This window comes from Scylla paramamosain, unplaced genomic scaffold, assembly GCF_035594125.1.
Source record: "Scylla paramamosain isolate STU-SP2022 unplaced genomic scaffold, ASM3559412v1 Contig8, whole genome shotgun sequence".
Classification (NCBI taxonomy): domain Eukaryota; kingdom Metazoa; phylum Arthropoda; class Malacostraca; order Decapoda; family Portunidae; genus Scylla; species Scylla paramamosain.
In genome coordinates, this window is record NW_026973673.1 from 120,001 (window position 1) to 125,000 (window position 5,000).

Sequence of the window (5,000 nt, forward strand, 5' to 3'; positions counted from 1 at the left end):
GTTTTTCTTCAAGATGTTCTTCCATAAGATGTTCTTCCTTGAGATGTTCTTCCACAACATGTTCTTCCATAACATGTTCTTCCGTAATAGTCTGGTGCACCGCAGACTCTCCGAGATGAGTCACCACAGGCTTTTCCTGGCCACGCTTCTTGCGTGTGAACAGCCCCAGGAAGGCGTGGATGAAGGCGCAGCATCCAGGCCTCCTGGGCGCCTTGTTGCGCTTGTCTGGCTTGGTCTTGTTCATTGCTTCTCGCTTTGATGAGTTTGCGTGTTTCTCTGCACTGATTGTCGCCACTGTCTGTTTCTCTCCACTAACTGTTGTCACCGTCTGAGTCCCGGTCATGCCAAAGAGTCACACAGTGTCTCTCTTTCGGCAGCAGGTGCGGCAGGGTTAGGTTTAGCAGGAACTGGGTCCCACAAAGCAACACAACAGGAAATTGGAGTTAGCGCCCCACGGCTGCTTGGAGTGGCGCCTGTGATTGGCTGGCGTGGTGGATGATGGGCAGTGATTGGTTGGCGTTGTGAGGATTTGATTGGGTGGTATATATATATATATATATATATATATATATATATATATATATATATATATATATATATATATATATATATATATATATATATATATATATATATATATATATATATATATATATATATATATATATATAAAGAGAAAGCTAGATAGATAGATGGATAAATAAATGTGTATTTATGGGTAGGCTGGGATTGAAAGATTGTTAGGCAAAATTGGTGTCACAACACCTCAGCTTTCATGAATGAATTGCATTCAAACTTGTAATAAAAGTTTGATGAAGAGCATTGCATCAGAACAGCCTCCGTTACATGAAACGCTTTTGTTTCTCTGAAGAAAAGTTACATATTTTAATTGCACAATTCTTTTTGTAGGCTTTTGTTTTATTTCATTTTTTTTATTTACCAACATAACCAACATAACCCAGCCTCTATAACCAAATTAGCCTTTAAAGGACTAAGGCAATCTTTTTTTTTTTTGTAATAATTCAGCCTCTTTAACCAAATTAGCCTTTAAAGAGGACTAAGGCAATCTTTTTTTTTTGTAATAATTCAACCTCTTTAACCACATTAGGCTTTAAAAAGGACTAAGACAATTTATTTATTTATTTATTTATTTATTTATTTTGCAATAATCCAGCCTCTTTAACCAAATTAGACTTTAAAGAACCCTCAGTCGCTGGGTGAAGGTCCTTTAAGTTGTCCCATTGCTTAAAGCGTGTATTATTATTATTATTATTATTATTATTATTATTATTATTATTATTATTATTATTATTATTATTATTATTATTATTATCGATCATTTAGTAGATAGATAGACAGACGGATTTACACACACACACACACACACACACACACACACGTGTGTGTCGGCATGGAAGAGGTGACAGGTGTCGGTACAGAGTAATTATATAGCCCAGGAGTGACAGAGTTTACTGTTGCACTCACCACCTTCTCGCTGCCCACCAGTCCTTCATGGCACAACTACATCACGTGGCTTGTTTCATGTGGCCTGCTTCCTCCACTACTCTCTGTTTTAGGTGGTGTATCATGATGACTATTACGTTACGACCCTGAGAGAGAGAGAGAGAGAGAGAGAGAGAGAGAGAGAGAGAGAGAGAGAGAGAGAGAGAGAGAGAGAGTCAAGGCGCAAAGACGTAGTATAGGCATGAAATTGTGAAATTGTTAAAAAAAAAAAAAAAAAAAAACTGCTCGTACTCCGCGCCCAACTTTACTTAGAGGAAACAGCAGCTCATATATTTAATTGCTTACATCTCTATTATTTCTGGCCTCTTGTAGCGTGGAGTGAGTGACTACTGGTGAGAGACGCTGTATAGCACACACACACACACACACACACACACTCACACACACAGGTGCCAGTAAGGAATATTATGGTGACACTATCCTTGCCATTTATAAGTAAAAAGTAAAGTTGTTATTCATTCTATAAAGTTTTCTGCTGCATCTGAATACAAAAATGGCTATATGTCGAAACTGCAATCATTATACTTTTGAGGAAAACAACTCCATTAGTTTTGAAGTTCAACCTTATCCCATTATATTTAGGGAGACAATACACATCTACTTCTCTTCTTTCACATCAACTTTCACTTTCCCCGATGCCTTGTGTGTCTGTCCCGTGGTTTCTTGTGTTCAGCGGCGCACACGCTTAGAAAAAATGGGTAATTGGGGGTAAGAAAAAGGTAAATCAAGTGTCTCAAATAGTTTGCCCTTTAAAAGGTAAATCACACATAGTTTATCCTACAGCATAAAAGGCTAAACTGAGACTAATTTATCCTTTATCAAAAAGGTAAATTTAGTACTTGTTTTACCTCTTACGAAGGGTAAACTGAAATGCTAATTTAGGCCTTGTGGTAAAATTATATGTTGATTTACTCCTTATGCATCTAATTTATCCTTCCTATGGGGGAAAATTGTGCTGATTTACCTCTTGTGTACTCAATTTACCCTTTCTATGGAGTAAAATTATATGCTGATTTTCCATCTTGTGAACCCAATTTACCCTTTCTACTACACACACACACACACACACACACACACACACACACACACACACACACACACACACACAATGGTCACAAAAGGAAATATGATAGTGACAGAAGTAATAAACAAAATATAATAGATAAATAAATAAAAAGAATAACTAATTAACAAAAATGTAATACCTAAATAAATGAAAAAGAAAGTAGAAAATGTGACAATTCTTCAATTTTTATGCAATTCCTTTTTTTTTTTTTTTTGCCTAGGACATCACCGTTGCTGGCACTTTTGGGTTCCCTTTAATTTTTTTTTTCGAATTTTTTTTTTTCTTCTGGACAGTCAACTGCAAATAGCCAAAACAATGAAAAAGGGCCTCACCTCCACCAATGAAGTTGGTGGTCATTTCGTTGAAGCGGCTCCCTGCTGTCACCAGGGTGGGGGTTGCAGACTTGATCATATAGTGAAAGTAGAAATCTGGGATCAGTCATATAATCTACCTGTCAGCCTAACCATCAACACTCATAATACAACTTTTGAGCCCTCCCTCAGTCTGTCCCATAATCACCATTTATGACCTGGAAATAATATTTTGACATTCTTTACCCCACCTTACACAATTACTGAAGACATCAAACTTTACCATTTATACACACAGTACATGAGGTGAATTAGATACACATGCTTCTGTTGCTCTTCCAGGCTGTACCTTTCCTTTCTTCTTTCAGAGTGCTGGATAGATTGTCCAGGTATTGGCTGTAAAACTTATGATAACTTTTACACCTTTGCTTGGAGAATTTCATTACGTGAATGAAGGATCCATGTACCTTATCTCACATCACACCTGGGGTGCCCACATTTGTCATTTTGGCCTCAATTTCAAGCTGAAAATATTAAACACAACATTTTCTTATGAGTTCGTGTAACTCATCTCATTGAAAATTATGTGCATTATTATATTCACAAAATTTATTATTTGCGTACATAAAGTAATGGTTCATACTTCATTGAAAATGTATCAGTGGTCAGCTTCACAACAAACTAGATATAAACAATGTGTGAAAAAGAAAACAAACGAAAAAAAAAAAAGTCCTCACAAAGCTCCTGTACCGTAGTGTTGGAAAGTCCTCAAGAACATTTGCCACAGAAAGCTCAGGATTATACTTCCTTCGCTGCCTGTATGACAATGTTCTCTCCATCTTCCGCTGGCACAGCTGGAAGTCAGGAGTAGCTGTCCTCATCTCCTGCTGCACCACATTCAAATGAAGATGGATGACATCTTCATCATCATCTTGAGACAAATCCTGAAATACACAAGCCAGGAAATATTAAATTATATCCCCAAGCAACGAATGAGCCTATATAGCTCTACTTGCATAAATAAATAGGACTACCTCTCTTCCCAGGCAACTGCCTTGGAAAAAATCATACTGGGACCATAGAATATAAGACCAGCTCACTAACAACTATGCTACAATCAGTCAGTGGCTAGGAACACACGCCAAGGGATGTAACCAGCCACACGTACACCAAGCAGATATCACATGAACACATATCTCAGGTTTCTGACGCTTCACCAAACCATCATTGTCCCTGACACTCTCTTCCTGAATGGGTCGTTTCTCACCTCGATTTCTCTCTGGACAACCATTTTTTTTTTTTTTAGCTCCAGAATACAGCTTGATGTTAATGGCAGCCTTAAAAGCTTCATCTTGTTCCTCAGTGACTGCCTCCAGCACCGATGAAATTTAAGATTTTGAGAATCAGCAATTAAAATCAATATAGTGTTTAATGTGTTATCTATAAAAAAATACAGATATTCACTAGATATTCTAGTCAACAGATATAAAATTACTTAGAGGATCTCCAAGGTATGGATAATCTTTCAGCAGGGCATTCAGTATAGTGGAATACCCTTTCCTGCACACCAAACTGAAGGGAGACATGAGACTTTAGGATTTCTTATATGATAAAAAGAGTTTTAATATCAGTAAACAGCTTTACAATCTACACTGAAAAATGAGTGACTTGTTGACTTGTCTTTGTAGGTTTACTTGAATTGGGTGGAAGTGTGTGAAACAGAGAAAGAAGGGAGGATTACAATCATGATGTTCTGTGCTGCTGAGTGGAGGTCCCATGCTGGTGTGGGGTGGGGTGGCTGTGAACCCCTCTCTGATTACATCCCTACTCATATGCACGAGGTTTTGTTTTATAGGTGTGAGTGCAGGATGGTATCTATCATGTGACATGCCTTTCTGGGCGCAATACTGGGGCAGCCTTCTGTCTGCAGGTTGCTCATCTGCCACTTCCTGTTCTCCACTGACCTGCACTTAATTCACCATTAATAAGCTTGGGTGACTTGCTCACTAAAGAAAATTTACATCACCAAGAGATACAGTGTAACTATTCTGCCAACAGAAAATAATCCTCTCAAAACTTCAAGGTGATGAGGGCTTGGA

At 37.9% G+C, this 5,000-nt stretch overlaps 1 protein-coding gene and 1 long non-coding RNA gene across 2 annotated transcripts in view; both read right to left on the bottom strand.

Annotated features, from left to right (window-relative positions):
- LOC135096869 (uncharacterized) overlaps positions 1 to 406 on the bottom strand; it is a 2,566-nt gene extending 2,160 nt beyond the window's left edge. The window contains exon 1 of the mRNA XM_063998635.1: positions 1 to 406. This exon is cut by the window's left edge and continues 2,160 nt beyond it. The gene's annotated coding sequence lies outside the window, so the exon portion shown is untranslated.
- Positions 407 to 1,943: 1,537 nt separating this feature from the next.
- Positions 1,944 to 5,000, bottom strand: part of LOC135096845 (uncharacterized) — a 23,340-nt gene continuing 20,283 nt past the window's right edge. Inside the window, exons 2-3 of the long non-coding RNA XR_010265108.1 lie at positions 3,652 to 3,845; positions 1,944 to 3,425 (exon numbers count right to left, since the gene is read on the bottom strand). This is a non-coding gene — a long non-coding RNA (uncharacterized LOC135096845). The remainder of the gene's footprint in view (positions 3,426 to 3,651; positions 3,846 to 5,000) is intronic.